Source organism: Lathamus discolor, chromosome 2 (assembly GCF_037157495.1).
Source record: "Lathamus discolor isolate bLatDis1 chromosome 2, bLatDis1.hap1, whole genome shotgun sequence".
Lineage (NCBI taxonomy): Eukaryota > Metazoa > Chordata > Aves > Psittaciformes > Psittacidae > Lathamus > Lathamus discolor.
Genome location: NC_088885.1, coordinates 33,569,283 through 33,586,897, shown reverse-complemented (window position 1 = coordinate 33,586,897; position 17,615 = coordinate 33,569,283).

Genomic DNA, 17,615 nt, shown 5'->3' with positions numbered 1-17,615 from the left:
TTAGCGCAAAGTAGAACTAACTCACTACTGGACTTAGCACCCAACCTAAGGTCATTAATCCTAAAACCAAGGTAGGTGTTTAAGGCCACAGTAACACAAATATGTGGCAGTAACAAAATAGACATCAGATAACTCAGTGTGTCGGGTCCTTCTGGATGAGAGCAACTATAGGAGCAATCAGAGAAAGGGAATCTACTATTCAAGCTAAATAGAAATAATATTTTCACATTTTGGGTCAAGGACTGTACAAGCTATTGGCAAGACTAAGAAAAATTAGCCAAAGTAAGGAAGTAAATAAAACAAAAAAAAATTTCAAAGCAGGGAAGGAATCACTCATTAACTGATGTTCCTCATTAATGAACTGTTGTTCATCTCTCATTAACTGATGTTCTATAAATATTTCTCTGGATCTCTCTCTTCTTCCTGCAACGTAAGGCAAAAGATACTCTTTTAAAATTAAATCCCTCTTTTCTGACCCTAACTGCTTCTTTCTTGTCCCCCATGAGTTTAGAAGAGCACTTGTGAAATGATGAACTAGGTGGAACTGGTGTGCTTAGAGGTAGCCATGTCTTATGAATAGTTGGCTTTCACCTAAGTAATTCCTGGACCTTCCTGCAAAGGCAAGAGTTGGAAAGAATATTCTCATCTCCAGACAGACAAAAAGGCAGAACTACTTTTGCCTGGAAGTGCTAGGGAAGCTGTGAGCCTGTTACTGAAGTTAACCTGATGCCAATAATTTAACAAGATTAAAAACACAAAGAAGCAAGAATTGGACATTTGCATGAACAGTATATTTCTGTAAAACTTTAGTAGCAGGAAAATATTTTTTAATTAAGTAGCAAGAACTTCAGAATTGCATGCCATTCCATGGACTATCCTTAACAAGCACAGTTGAGAGGTAAACTGCCTTAGGGACAAACTATGCTGTAAAACCTTATTGCAGGGATTTGGGCATCATCCGTTGAAGCAGCTGGTGCTGGTCCCTACTGCAGAGCAAATCAGTTGATCCCACATGGCCATTCTTCAATTTCCAGCCACAAAGCCCAGCTGCATAGATGTTGGGATCACAAATGTGACCACATGCTAGAAATACTCCAAGTGTGTATCCGACTGTTCACACCTCCAGTACACTCAGGATTAAGCATATCTAAAAGTGAGCCTGTAGGAGAAATTTAACTACAGGAAAACTGGTGACCACGCTTTCAAAAGGGAGGTTGTACACTTCCTTTTTTCCTAGTGGATATGTGGCCTCCCCCAAATGCCTCGCAAAATCACCTCCCAGATACAGCCCAAAAGCTCAGTTATGCTTCTCATCTACACCAGTTCTCCAGTGCTGAGCTTTAACAAAGCAGGTTGCTCTTGCAGCACGTAAAATGGGCTTTTGTGACCCCAAGAAGATCTCTGTGACACTCACACACAGATTTAGGAAGAATTTCACTGACATTGTTGGCAGATTTTACAGAAATTTGGGGTTCCTGACCCTCCTGCCACAAATATTCACTGCTTCCTGATGGCTGCCATACGTAGGTTTCCCTCTGAATTGTTTCATTAAAAATTCCCAACTTTCAGAAGAAGGGGGAAAAAGAAGCAAATTAAAAAATAAAAAATGCAGTATAGTGATAACAGACAAAGGAAGCACAGGTTTGGGCAGTGAAATGGTTAATTAGGAAACAGTCACCAACAAAAGATCTCTGAAGCTACAGTGAGCTCAAGAATGACTTCTTTCTGAAGGATGAAATCAAGTTGTGTTAGACCATCACTTTGATTTTATTGATCTAACTAAGGAGGAGGTATTATCATTTTCATAGTAGGGTTTGATCTACTGAATTGCATATTGCTGATCTGTCACTCAAAATGACAACAGAGAAAAGGGACCTTCTTTGATCTCAAGACAGTTGAGGTTTCAGACAGGAGTCCACAGGGAAGACAAAGTTAATTTTTCCGACCCTGAACCTCAGAACATCCACAGCAAAGGGAAGAGGATATCACAGAGTGTATTTGTAAGTCATCAGTGAAGGCCATTGATTTACCTCCAAATAGCTATTATGATAAGAATCTGTTAGAGCTTAGAAGCCAATTACCAATTACATTATTACCATTACATCACGGTTTAACTTCATTTACCAACAGCTTAAAAAAACACAGATAATTCTTCACAAAGGTTAGGCTGGCCAGAACTTTAGCTCATTTATACCAACATTGCTCCTGTAAGTTCACTGCAGTTATTCTGATTTACAACATTTGAGGATGCAGCTCTCTAACTATAAAACATTGCAGAGGATACTTGAAAATATAGGGGCTTATTCAAAATTCAAAGTAAACACTTTTTCCACAGATACTTGGACGATAAAGAGTAAATGAGATTGTTTGGATTTACCAAGGCATTCCATTTAAAACAGTTGGTCAGTTTAGCCTCGGATCCCAATTCAAAGCATCAGGAGTCACTATGCAGTTTTCCGTTCTGCTGGCATTTGCAAGCAAATATTTATACGAGAGCCTCTTGAAGTGTGAATGTATTACTGACAGCACATAAAATAAAACAGAAACTACCTGAACTCTTGACAGTTGGGTTTTTTTCAGCTAAGTTTGCAGAATTTTTTTAACCTCTGGCATCTTAACTGTCAATTTGATTTTTATAATGTAAATAGCAAACAATGGAAGAAGTACACAGCCCCAGATTTCCACACAGGATGTGTAAACCTGTTTATTCCCTGACCGCTGACATTTCTATTTACCTACTAGCACAAATTAGTAGTTATAAGGATGTACAATCACTCACATTTACATGTAAGCTTTTACAATTGCAATATCTAAACAGGTTTTCCCTAGACCAGTGCTTACTCGCAGAGACCTACATCCACCATCCAGCTCCAAAGGTGAGCAGCTGGGGCTAAGTTAACACCAAATCACTGTTTCCATTCACCTCTTGTTAAATGGTAGGACGTCAGTGCTTGGAGAAAAGGGACCTCTCCAAAGCACAGAGGAGCAGCTGTGGCTCATGCAGTGAAGGTGTGGAAGAGGAAGAGACTGTGGAGGTGCATGCACTGTTTATGGGGCTGCTGCACTTGCCCAAACTCCCTGCAGCATCCCTGCCCAGTCCACCTTTTCTCTGTGTTGTGTGCCGATGGTCACTGTGAACCAAAGTGGATTCTGCTGAAAGGCCACTTGGCAGAAACAAAGAGGAGAGGAAATCTGTGCAGAAAATCCATGCAAGAGAAACTGTGAAAAACATTGAAATGGGATAAAAAAGCAAAATACTACCATGATGATGCATATTTCTGTGCCTTTGTTATTTCTTGACCATTTTATTCCATGACTGGAAGGATATGCTATTTTGAATCAGTGTTTGAGTAAACGAACAAGGATATTCTCTCAATTCCAAAATGCACTTTGCTAAGCTGTTGCTACACAAATTCAGAGAAAGCAAAAGCTCTGCAAAAGAAGATGACTTTTCCTGTAAACTGTGCCTGTGCCATGGCTATCCCAAAATTGTGGAGAACCTTCAAAAGGACAAATGCTGAGTCCCTGAAGTTCCCACTCAGTTTTTGGTATACTTTGATTTTTACTTTTTTTTTAATAACTCTTTTCTTGAAATGAGCATCACGCTGACCTCTGCACTTTGCAGTCCTGGCCTCACACCTGATCAGCATGAAGCTTCACCACCCAGCCCTTTGATCCCTCAGTGGATGTAATCTACTCTATTTCTCCTGGTTTCTTGTGCTGCCAGTATCTGCACACAAACCCTTTACCTGGTTTTTCAGTGATCTCATTAGAAGTGTTTTGAATATAGTATAGATGCAGAAATTTCCATTCTTTCGGAGGTTAATAAACATCCCTGCTGCTGCTGTGAGCCAACCAGAGGGTATGAGCACCCCACATCAGTAGGCCTATGGGTCATGGACCTTTTCCACTTCAGATTTCTGCAAAATAGAGAGCCCTTCACACACACTGGAGAAAAATCTTAGTAACTGGATGCAAAATGTGTTTTGTTTTTCTCTCAAAGGAGTTTAGTCTTGAAGGTACTAAGACAACATTCACTTTTCTTCTGAGTTTTAAGCAGGATAAAAGGCAGTATTTGCAGCTTTTGCCGTGAAGCCAGTGACAGACGTGAAAAAATAAACAGTCTCTGGTGGATGATGAGACCTGGATGGATCCACTCTGTGGATGGGATTGAGCAACCAAAAGGCTTCTTTACCACTATCCTGTTTTGCTGGAAGCCAAAAGCCACCATCCAGGTGGGAGGCCATGGCCCAAAGTGAGCAAGGGAACGCAGGCAGTGTGGGGGCGAGGTGTAGTGTCTCGGGAGGGGGTCCTGGCTGCTTGCCTCCAACAGCAGCCTCTACCAGCTCATCCACAGTGGCTTGGCAGTGGATTCAGGTGGTTATTCAGCTCTGTGTCTGGCTGGGGTAAAGATGCTACAGTGACAAAAAAAAAAAAACAACAAATTTGCTTTGGTAATGATGTAAAGAGGAAATAGGGGAAAAAAGGACAAAGTAGTAAATGTTGCTTTAGCAGAGGGAAGAAATGCAGAGCAATGCATTCCACCTTGCATGGCAAATGTTCTTCAGCATCCGAAAAAGCAAATATTCTTCCCTTTTCTCTTTCTTATCCTGTAGTCTAAGCACAAAAGATATTTGTGCCGATTATGTTATATGATAGTGCACAACTCACCAGTGAAGCTGCTTCTGATTTGAAAATACAGCTGGTGGGATTTTCAAAATCACTCAGTTCTGCTAGTGCTGTTCTCTCTGATGCCAATGATATTTGTCATTAGAACAAGAACTCCTTTTTACTTTTGCGTGAGAACCAGTAAACCAGGAGTGAATACATTGACAAAGCCCAGCTGGTAATTCTTTGTGCACGTTAGGTTTTTACTTAGCAGTGAAGAGACATAGGCACTTTCAGCAGAAAGTGCCTAATCATTCTCCCCTGGTCAGGTGGCTGATTTCTTTGGGAAGACTACCCAGATTTATGTTGGTGGTTAAAGAAGACTTCCGTGTTGTTTTCATTCAAGCAAAGAGGTAAGGCTTAGAGCCCATGAAATTACTTCCATTGCTACATTAAATAAGAAAAAATACTTCAATAAATGGGATCTAAACCTCTTTATTTCTTGATTCAACTCCAGAATGGAGGGTAGTGTGTGACCTCCATAGTTACATCCAGTGTCTTTCATGATAAAAGCGGCTATTTCTGCACTGCTCCTAGACAAGTATATGCTTGCTGTATTCTGGTTTAACCCACTATGGCCAAGAGTGAATGAGTTAAACACTCAAACAATATGAGATTTTCATTTGCTATGAAGTTTATAATCATCTTTTTAAAATGGAACTTGAAGACTTGTGATGGAAATGTGTTATGATTTGACTTTTTAAAGTACTTTAAAATCTATGATAAGATTGAAAGAATTAGCAAGAGTAACAGCCCTCTTTTAATGTGAAGATTTCTGTGCAAACGTATTGAAAAGCTAGGCTATTACAAAGAAAGTAAGCTCTTTGTCCTCCCAGTGTCCAGTTTTGCATTCTGCACATTTTGAAGTTTGAGCTTAAATTTACTTTTTACAGCTTTTCTTTTTGTAATAGATTACATCAACCCTGAGTTAAATACTTTTGACCTCTATATGAATTTTGGATATATGCTGGGATATCTTTTTGGGATTTGAGGAAAGAGACATTTAACAAACATGTTTCATTGGTGTGACCCAAGCAGTCCCATGTGCTTGCTTCACCTGCTGTGCCTTTTCAGGATGTGCAAAGAGATCTGATAAGATGCTTCCTTTGATCCAATGCTTCAGTGTAGTGAAAGAGATCTTTCTGAGAGCTTTTTGTTGACTGTCCTTTCATACATTCACTTAGAAGGCAATACATCACATTTTCCAGGGCGAGATCTCAGCCCTGTGATTCTTCTGTTGCTCTTCTACCTCCTCCTGAGTGCTCCTGAACTTCAGAGCACATAACAAGCACATGGTTTTGGTTCAACACTTGAGTTTGTAGTTCATTGATTAATCAGATTTTCTACCATTGATAACAGAGCAAAAAGGTCTTCTACAGTCACAGAGACTGATTTTTCTTTGCTTCCTTCCAAAACCTGCAGGAAAATATTAGGTGAACCAGGCCAGACAGACAGAATCCTACATGATGTGCTGGAAGTACTCAGCAGTACAAGCCTGCTAGCATTGTAGTGGCCTGCTGCTCAGGAAAAGACAGAATGAGAAGCACTAGTGCTTCTGCGACACTGGTTCTGCGACAGACATGCATAACTGGTGGAGAGGTTGAGAAGAACAGATGGAAGAAAGAGAGCAGAAGAGGTCTGTGTTGTGTCGGATGTTGCTCAGGGTAGCTGTGGTAGTCCTCGAGCAAGAAGTGCTGAACAGAGCTTGTGAAGAGAAGAGGTACAAGGGCAGTGGCAGAGCTCTGTGTGCACCAAAAGGTTACCATGGCTTGTTCAGGCAGGGAATTGGCAGAACAGGAGGAAGTTGCACTTTTCAAGGACTTGAAGGCAGGTCAAATGTAATCACACTAAGCCTGTAAAACTGTACAGCCTGGGGGAAGTAGTGCGATAATGGGGCACTTGCCTGCAGGGATGTTCCTTCTAAGGGATGCCAGTGTGTGGCCCCAGACATGATAGGGTGTGCATTCCTAAACTAAGAACCATTTCCCAGGTGAAGGTGCATAACCTCTGCACTTTCAGGTGTGGAGCCATAAACATCTGAGGGCCCTTGGGATGCTGTTTGGTGAGCCCAGAAATTTTGAGTGGGATTTGAGCCAGTGCTATTCACTTATTCTAGGAGGAGCCTCGTGTCTTCTGAATAACACATTTGTTGCTTCCTACAATGGCTGGCAAAGGGCTACAATTGAATAAATGAATAGAATTATATTTGATGAAATATGGTATGACTTCTCATCTGTGAATTGATTTTCTGTCCTTCTGAGTGGCTCTCCATGCATTTTTATAATCCCTGCACAGTGTTTAGGTATTAGTGACAGACACTTTTGAAACATTTCTAGCTAATCACTGCTGGAAGTCATGGCACCATAGTTCCACTTAATGAAGTGCCTATTCTTACCCCTGAGAGACTATTGTTGAGATTAGCAGATTTTAAAAAACTTTGATGCCACACTATCTGCTCACTAGAAATTTTCTTCTGAAAAATCTCATGACCCTCAGACATCATCTTGAAAGAATCCTGCTTACTTCGGAAAATCTCAGCAGCTTCTATTTGTATGTCCAGTTGGTTGGAACTAGCAAGTGGCAATAGGACTTCAAAAAGTCCTCCCTCAAAGGTACCTTCTAAGGTCCTGCCAGGCAGTGTCATGGCCCTGGGCTGAGATCTGTCTGTTGGAGAAGCAAGGCTGCTCTGGAAGTTGATCTGTTCTAGGATACTGCAGCTGGGCTTTGTATTCCAGTAGCAGGCTGAAGAAGACAAGCAGCACCAATATCCTTTGGAACTTGCTTAGGGAGCAATATCTGCATCCGCTTTGAAATACAGGTTTTCTGTGGCATTTCTGGCTAAATACCAACAGGAATACATACCGTGTGCTTTTATCTGGAGCAGTCCTGAAAAGGCTGTTCAAACACCAGTGAAACATAGCCATGCATGCCATTTAAATATAGCAGATAGTTTTTCTTCAGCAACACTACATGAGAATCCTTAGGAGAGGAAAAGAGAAATGACTTCCCACTTTGGAAACAAAGGGTAAATCAATTGGGGTAGGAAGGGTATCATTAACCAGTCTGGGATATGTCCAGGGATATGTGTATGCAGTAAGTCACTTCACAGAGGCAAACACTGGCAAGCTACAAGCAGGAGGGAAAAAAAGAGGAAGAAAAAAAGAAACTGCTAGCTGAAATACGGACTCAAATTATTGTTTTCATGATAATAAACCAGTGATCAGTTTGGTACACAGGACCATGAAGGATTTGGCACAGTGAAGAGAACAAATACCGACTTGTGGACATAAAGCCAACTCCGAGCTTGCCTTCTGAGAAAAATCTTATGTAAACTGAGCTCAGCCCCTACAGGACGGCCAGCTATTCCAGAGAAAACCAAGCTCTCCCTGTACATACAAGCCCTTTCTTTACTCAAGCATCTAAAAATGCAGTCATCGTGCTGTTGTCAGGAAAATATGGTGTTGCTACTGTACTAGCTAGGAAAGCCTTTATCCCCTGTGACACGTCAGCTGCATATACACTGTGTTTATATTATCATACAATCAAGTCAAATTCATTAAATCATACAGTCATTTAGACTGTATTTCAGCTTTGCCTGCTTAGCGAATCCCACAGTCAAGCGGTTGTGCGCATAGGCAATGGCAGGATGCCACTGCATTCCCACAAAGGGAAAAGCAGCTATTTTTAAAATGTGCAAGATTAAAAACTATGCATTGTAAATTTTAGTACCATTTCATTTATAAATTTTTAAGTATGATGAGTGCAAATGTAAGAAAAGAATCCATATTGAAAGAAAAACTATGAATACATTTAAAACCCTTCTAAAATAAATATCTTCATGTGTGTATGCACAGACATACCCACATATATATAATATAGCTGTATAAATAAAAACATAGGTATTTCTCAGATTAAAGGCATCTGTGGCGAAGACTCTGGCTTCCTTCAAAGTTCTGAGTCACTTGAACTTTAATTCATGGCAAAATATTTCTGAGGTACCTAGAGTCTAAGAAAGGTGTTTTCTAAACAAAAGGAATAGCTTCAGAATAGAATATCTTTGACATTAAAGAAGCTCAGTTCAGAATCTGGAAATCCCTTCACTGAGTTAGAGACATGGGGTTTTTTTAAGGCCATCATTTCTCTTTCAGAGTCAATACAGCTGCGGTGAAGCATGTAACTCAGATGTGTTCCTGAAATATCCAGGAATGCAAATACAGGAGGCTGGATGAGTGTCTGCAGTGTTATTCAGAGCAGTGCTGAACCAGCACTAACCGGAGTCACCAGTGCACCAGCATGTGCTACTTGCACCCCAGCGTGCAGGCAGTTTAAGCCTTCTGTAGTAAACCCAGAGTGGTGCAGCATCAGAAATGGAAATCTATCCAGTAATGAGGAGCTCATATAATTATGTTCTACAGAAGATAACAAGCAAGAGGAATCTTAATATGCCTTGAGAAATGGAGTCTGACTGACTATGAGTAGAAATAGTGAGATTTTTCATCGTGGTGTGCCTACAAGCATACTGACAGTGCAACCTAAATAAGTTTTCATTTCCAAGTGCATTTTTAAATACAGGCTTAAGCATTGCTGCAGTGTCATTTCCAAGGTAGGACGCACACTGAAGACAAATGCTCCATGTCTCTCTTTGTCCTACTACTGCCATCTAGGGCAGGATGCAGGTGCCTAAGCCTAGTGCCAGGGAGATGCCTTAATAAGGTAGTCAAGACATCTGCCTAAGAGTAGGAAAGGAGGGAGGACATTTCTGGGATTTATGGAGGTCAGGTGAGCCCTTCTTCAGATGAGCCATATGCCATCTTGCAGCAGGTAGCTGTCAGCAAGAGACAAAAATAAACAGCTTTTATCCAGGCACAAAAACTGTTGGTGCACTGGGAATCCAGTGTGGGATTAATGTCCTGAGGGTGGCAGAGATAGTTGGACATCTGCATGGTCAATCCAGCAGACAGGAGGGCTGGGTTCCCTGCCTGTACCACAGAACTGAAGTAATACGCTGTGTCTGGGAGCAAAGACTTAGTGTAAGGGCACAGAGGTGTAGGCTCAGATGAGCTGTCACAGGAGGTGTGTGCTGGTGGGTGGAGGTTCTCATGGCAGGGAGCTCACAGCCATGGGATCAGGGAGCACCTGGAGGCACTGCACACTCACTGTGCAAGCAAGGATTCGAAGGAGCACTGCTCGGTGTAGATGAGTACCTCCTGTACCTCTGTTTGTGTGAGGCTGTGTTTATGTATATATGCAATATATAGGCAGGGAATATGTCCTTAACTGTGTTCTTTGGGGTCAGAACAGCAGGGCTGCAAACACAATCCTCCTTCCCTTGTAACCAGTGGTGCAACCACCTCTCAGCTGTACGGAGGTCAGAGACTACCCTCCGTGTAAGCTTAGTCTAATGAGGTGCTGATTAGCCCAATGCTAGCTGGGAAAGCCTGCAAGTTTGGATGGAAGTAGTGGATTCCCTGATAATATAACCTCTAAGAGAAGAAAAAAAACAAAGTAAAGTGCAGCATCTGTTTCAATGAGAACAGAGATGCTACCAGGTATTTGTCAAGGACAAATTCAGAATTATATTTAGTGAGTGGAGAGAATGATTATCACAGCAATAATTTGGAGATGCAGATGAAATATGGACTTAATGTAACATTCCTGCAGAAGCAAAATTCTTAAAAACTGCAAAATTCATCATTTGTGGAATACCAGAACACTTGCAAATTAAGGGAACAAAACTATCCTCTTGGCTTAATAATGGATATGTATTTCTATAGGAGTATATCTTATTTTGAAATAGCAGCCCCCAAGTCCACTGTCTGCAGCAGTTCTGTGATCTATATGTGGTGCACTTGATGACACAAAAGATCTTTTCTCTGTATGGGAAGTACTGGGAATAATACTCTGTTATATATTCCACCAGAGCCATGCGTAACTGAGATACCCATTGATGGCAGGCACGTTGACATGCAGACATTGCTTTCCCAGGCATGTGTGCTCTCACGTGCTTTTTACCAGCAGCCATAAAACTGCACACCAAAATGACATCTCATTTTACAGCATGAAGTTCAGGGTGAGTCAGTGTACCTGGGAATTGTGGTTATCTCTGATATTCCCTCATCTCTAGCTCAGAACCCCCTTGTTCCCTAAAACTGCAACTTGAGGAGCTCGTGGACATTTAACAAAAGGATTCTGTGGACTAAAAATAGAAAAATATCCCACAAGGCTGATGCTCCGTGCTGCCTGCCAGCTTCAAGAGCTGGTGATGTTGAAGGGAAGTATGGGAATTGATGTGTCAGAAGATAATAGCGATGCAGGGAACCGTACCTTCATAAGGATGGCCTTTGGGGAGAGGTCAGCATGAGCTAGCTTGGTCAGGTAAAAATCTTGTTACTGAATGAAGCTTTTGACAGCCTGCATGGCCTGGAGAAATAGTGAAGAAATTCCAGAAAGGACTTTTCACTAAAAGCAAAACCTCATCTCATTCGAAGCCAGGGATCCACAAGGAGAAAGATGTGACCCAGAAGATGGTACAAGCCGCCACCATGCAGGATCATAGAAGTGCTCTGAATTATTTAATGCTGAAGCTGCCACCAGGTTTAAGCACTGTAAGAAAGTGCAGAAAATAATGGATCCAGCCTCAAAGACATTGCTGTTGTTTGTATTGTGTCTTAATGTGCACACAGTGGTTACCAGACAAATAAAACTGACATAGTTTCAGCCTGAAGGAGTTTTTTGTTAGACATAGCACACTGCATTAAATCACAAGTCAGGAGGGGTCTGGGAGGGAGAGGGATTTCAACAGACCCTGAGTAACGATAGCATTATTCCCCCTATCTAGTACAATCACTCCAAAATGATAATCTGGGAAATTTGTCAGGCTCTAGGACATCTAAGGCTGTTGTCACAGCTTCCATTTCAGAGAATTTATTCCTTCTGAAGAGATGGGAACTCAGGAAACTATTTTTCTCAACAGAAAGAAAAAGTAAAATTAGCAATAGCTGACCTGACAGCCAATAAAATGGCCAGGCGTCTTTACCGCTGCTAAGCTGACAGGTCAAACTGCTGTGGTGTAGCAGAGGATTTTAAAATGAAGAGATGATAAAACTTTGGGGAAAAAAATATCCAAAGTGTAAGGAATTTATTTTCTGTTGTTCCCATTAAGTAAAATCTCATTGAAACACAATTTTCCTATACACAAAACAGTATCTGATACATTTTCCTAAAAAACATATCTCCCAATGTTCTTCATTGCCTGAAATCTCGTAGAACTCTTTTCTGGTATTAAGGGTACACTACTGGATTATTATCTAGATATTATCTAGATCTATATCTAGATACATCTAGATAGATATATATACCTATATATCTGTATAAATATATATACTTATTAATATCTAGGTTATTATCTAGATTGGAGAAGAAAATTTCTTCTATTTTAAAAGAACAGCAACAATTCATAGATAGATTAAGCATTCTTGGCATGAAGGAGTATCAGAAAAGACTGGGCTTTTGTGTGAAAAAAATCTGCAAATATAACCAAAATAGAGGAAGGTTTTTGCAGAAAGTGATCTGCTAAAAATAAGTCAAGCAAATATTTTTAAAAACATACTTAGATGCTTCCTGTTTCTCCTCAGAATTTGATTCTAGTAGCATGCTTTTTCCTGCAAAGTCACACACAGATTTCATGTGTGCATATTGCTAGCTATACCAAAATACAAATATATTAAAATGATTGTAAGGTTAAGCAAATATACCAATAACCTAAGGATAAATAAATTGCAGCTATATCAACATTATCTGAAGCTGAAGCATGTGCACACTGAAATTTAGTGAACATAATCACGCTTAAAAATAAATTTGAGCAACTCAAGGTTAAAAAAACCTGCTCAGGTGAATATCTGAAGAATCGGAATTGTCCTTACAGACACCCCATTCAATCAGCATAATATTAAAACATTTTAGCAGCAATCGCTTTTGCTGCAATGACTTTGATTTTTAAAGATGCTGTCCTTCCAAAAAAAAAAAAAAAAAAAAAGACTCACCTTCCTGATGCACTTACTCTGCCCTGTGATTTTCCCTTCATGTTTAGATATGTGTTTGTAAACAAGTAACAAATCCAATCTTTCTTCACTATAAAAGTGATCATTAACATTTCCTACAAAACAACCTCTTTGAAATCTAATAATGTCTTAATAGTTTCAGGAGGGAAGTAACAGAAGCTGAACTGTTTTAGGAGAAAAACCCACCCACAATGTCTTATTTTTAGTGAACCTATTTTTAGCATTCTAAAATTAGTGTTAGAATAACAAAGTAGTAAAGCAAGGTCCTAGTCTACTTCATTATCTTAATTATTAGCCTGACAGCCTAAGTGACTCAATTAAACATCAATGACAGAAGAGCTGAAGGGTTTAAAGGTCAATAAATACAGTGATAGGAATCCTTCAATGTACCCTTTTGCTACAGACTTCTGGGGTTTAAATGTTGACAAGCTAATTACACTTCTTCCCTAATTAATCAAGCCGTTCTTGATCAGCTGGTTGGTGAACAGCTGATCACAATTGCTTATTTGGAAGTTCATGGAGGTCTAACACAGCCTAAATTAAACTTGTAAATAGCAGAAATGGAAGCCAGATCCCAAGTACTTGACATTCTTAATTGAACTATTGTTGGAGAAAATTCTGTTCCCAAGTTTTTAAACCAGTTATGTCATTGAGCCTTAATTCTGGGTCACAGTCACATAGGAATGAGCCATCTCACCCACCTCCATCCAGGTGGATAAGTCCTGTGAATACTAAGACTTAATATGGAAAGGGTCAAAGGAAACATACCGTAACTTTCTCTGTTGCCTTCTTCCATCTCTTATAATCCCTCTGTTTTCCCCATTGAGTGAGGATCTCTGCAATTACTCTGAAAGATGTAATCTAAATCCTCTCTGAATTTGGAGGTCTGCAGGTAGGAGAGGGCACACAAAGGTGGCTCTGTTGCCTCCATGGTCAATGTATAACATATTCATAGGCTGGGTTAGAAAACACTGATCCTTACGGCATCCTGCTTTGGCTATGGTGTACCAAAGAACTACCCAGAGTGGAGGAAATCTCCCAGTCCTCTCATCCCTTTCCTGTCAGGGAAGGATTTGCAAAAAGTCCTGAAAGCTTTCATGGGAAGCATGAAGTCCCTTCAGTTCCCCACTAGCCTATTATTAACACTGTTTGTCTCCTATTCCTGCCATTAATGACCTTGCAACTACCGTTATCAAAAAGCAGTGTATTCTTTCGTATAGATGTATGTCCTGTGGTGGCTTTTCAATAGCTCTGCTGGCCATTTGTGCTAGCTGCCCCTCTTTTAAATAAAGGGAATTTGAAATTATATTTACATACTAATGCAGCTAAGAAGTAGAAAATGCAGCAGTCATAGAAAGAAAATGAGCCACATGTAATGGGAAGAGAATTTTACATCAATTTCTCTAAGCTATAAGGTTACATGAGGACTGGTAAACACGGGAAATAGAAAAGCAAAGAATATACCATGCAGAATGGGACAGGACATTCAGGCACTGACAGAAAAAACAGGATCCTGGGGATACACGGACAAAGCAATGCAGGGAATAAGAGAAAAAACAGAGCAAACCCTGGACAAAAAGACCCTGGAAGGAATGAGGTAGGTAAATAGATAGATAGATAGATAGATAGATAGATAGATAGATAGATAGATAGATAGATAGACAGATAGATAGATGATAGATAGATTAGATAGATAGCAAGCAAAACTTTCCTCCCAGTCTCAGACAAAATTAATTCTTCATCCTTGCCTATAAGCGGTGATTTAGGATGGAGGAGCATCCAGCTAAGTACTACAGGGGAGAATCAGGCTAGAAAATGGTATACGTGCATGATAAGAATAGTCCGAGGAACAGACTAGCACAAATAAAAGAAAAATTACAGTGTTAGCTTCACTGGAAAGGCCAGAGAACTCCACTGGGGCTGCTGAAAAGTGTTATTCTAATGGAGGGAGCTGTATACTAGGGTTTGATGGCATTGTCATCAGAAGCTGGCAAACTGCACTCCATCATCATGAATTATCCCTTCTGTTAATTAAAAATTGTATGAGATTTGCATCCATATGACCAGAGATAGGTGGGTTTTCCACATTTTTAAAATACCTTAGTTACCAAAAATGGGAAAAACTGGCTCCCTGATTTCATGTGGATTTATTCCAGAATCTATGTAGCAATAATCTAGTGCTTGGAGATATGGGTGGCTGGGTGTAAATATCTACTTAAATAATGTAGGCTCAATCTCTATCCCATGAAAGGAACCCTGAAACATGATGACATTGCTGAGTGCTCAGACATGGCAATATTTCTCCACTCACAACCACTAGTCCAAAAGGAGATAAAAGCTAAATTTTCCTGGGGAACAGCAAACACAGCAAAACAGCAGTATTGTTGTAAATTGGAGCAATACTTCTGATCCCCCTACCCTTGCCTCCTGGCTGTGGGTGGCTGATGATGCTCCTCCTCCACAGCTGGAATGCAGCTCCTTGTCCGGACTTGGTTGTTAGTCAGTTCACGTTAACTCTGTCCATACTAATAAATTAAATAGTACTGAAGAATGTTTCCAGGCATTAGAAATCAATCATTCATCCTTTTAAATTGTCTTGGGGGGGTGGGGGGTGGAGGGGAGCGGCAGCTTAATAGCATGGACACAGGCCATCCCATGCCAGCCAGCCTCAGGGCCAGAACAGCCCTGGGCACATCGACTGGAGGTCCCCAGTCCGTGCCCCTTACCCCTCACTGACAGGCTGAAGCCCGAGCAGTCATACGTCTGCTGTGGAGCCTGAAGAGAGAGGTTGTCCCAGTGCTTTCTGCATAACTGTGCCAATGGGGCTCAGCCCATCTTGAGTTTGGAGTTATTTGAACTGTCAAGGTGGTGTCCTATTTACCTCAATTGGGACATTAAGGGTCAAAACTGATGCCAGGAGGTCCCTGGGAGCCCCCAGCTCCTTAGTAACAGGTACCAGCTTCCCAGTCTATTAATGCTTCAGAACACTTGCAGTTCCATTCTCATACATGAGTATTTACCACTGCACAAATGTAAAACACATGGTTTGGACATGGAGAGTTTCAGCAGGATGGTCTTGGCATTCACCCTGCTGGGAATGAGGGGCTACGTCTGCCATGGCTGCACTCTGCTGCCTTTGGCTGCTCTTTGTGCCCTCCTTCATCTCTAAGCCTCAGGCACAACCTTTTAGGATAATGAAGTGAACATGCAGTAGACAAAGAAAATAGTAATTTTTCATGCAAAATGTAAGAAAGGGTATAGACTGGTGGAATTACATGTTTGCTAAGGAATATGTGGTAGAGGTCTTCTTCAGTTCTCATACAAGGACAATTCTGGTTTGTTGACTGTCCTAAATCACAGTGAAGCTCCAGTCAACAAACCTAGCTAAGCAGATAAAAACATATTAATAAAAAACCATAAGGGTCATTCTACTCATCTCTTGCAGTGTTCAGAGATGCAGATGTGCAAATCTACCTGTCAGAAAGAATTTTTGTCCCACACTTAACTGCCCCATAGATAGGTGAGTAAGACAGTGACCCTCTGTATCGAGCCTGCCTCTTCCTCTCATGTAACATGGCACAACTGCGTTCAGATCAAGACTCAGTTCCCTCTTGTGTAGGCTTGACCAGTGTATCACAGCTTCTCAGGTGCAGGATCTGTGTCAGAAAGCTGCAGAAGCAAAATCTTAATGTATTTTATTTGTTTGGCTCAAAGATCAACAGCTGTTTCATTTCTTTCTCTCCTTGGCCATTCGAACACTGCTGAGCTGCTATGGCTGTAATTCCCATAAGTGCATTATCGTAACTTCCACAGCACAGCAGGAGCAATTATTCTACTCAAAATTGCATCTCCTTCCACCTGGATATATATTTAAATACATGGCCAGAGGGGACCACCCCAGCAAAAAGATATTTCTAATCTGAATATCAGATGCCTAAGCCTCATCCCTAGACACTTTAGAAAGTGTTTTGGTTTAACTGAAAATTGAGATGGGAACAGCAGTATTAGCAGAAGCTTAGCTCCTGTTGATACTGTAATTACTTTTACTGATCATTTCATTCACACGTGGCCTGCACTCAAGGATAGAAGTGTTATTCCCCCTGTCAAAGATAGCAGCATAATTCCTGGAAAGGAGCTGTACAAGGGAAACCTAGGCTATTTCAACTAAACCCAGCAAGCTAGTAACCCTGCTGCATGTTTATGATAAACACGGTGAGTGAAACTGTTCACTGGTGTGAACTCTATCAGTTTTGCAACCAGAAAAGAATAACTTCTGTTACCGTAGCCGCTCAGTGGTGCAAATTGTCAGTCTCTAAGGGTTAAAAAATAAATAAATAAAAAGGACCTCCCAACACAGTTTTTTTCCAGCAATGATATCACTTGCAGAATCACAGACCAAGCAGAAAAAAAATTGGGTCCATTGAAAGAGTAGCACACCAGTTTTTCTCTATAGTGTTTTTGGAAGTGGGTATTTTGTAAGCAACAAACTCCATTATTGTTTTGACAGTGCATGGACATTTAAAGTGTAGGAACTCTTGTGTTATTCAAAACTGTAATTTAACGCTTATTTTTTTTTTTGTTTGAATGGGAGAATCAACTAATCAGACTCCTGCTGAAAGGGTATGAAAATCTTCAGGCAAAATATTGCCTCACGTTCTTAAGCCTGGATAGAAAAAAAAAAAACCCACATTCGATTTAACTGTCTACAATCAAGCAAAAACTCCATCCATTTTCTTCAAGAGCTGCTGCAAAGGAGCGTATGCAGCTGTACTAAGAGTGACTAAAATTTTATTTGACAGACGATAGGGTAATTAGTAAATTAAAGCTTGTTTGTTTTGATGTCTGATTTATTTGAGTGACATCAGGATTTTCACTCTAAACTAACTT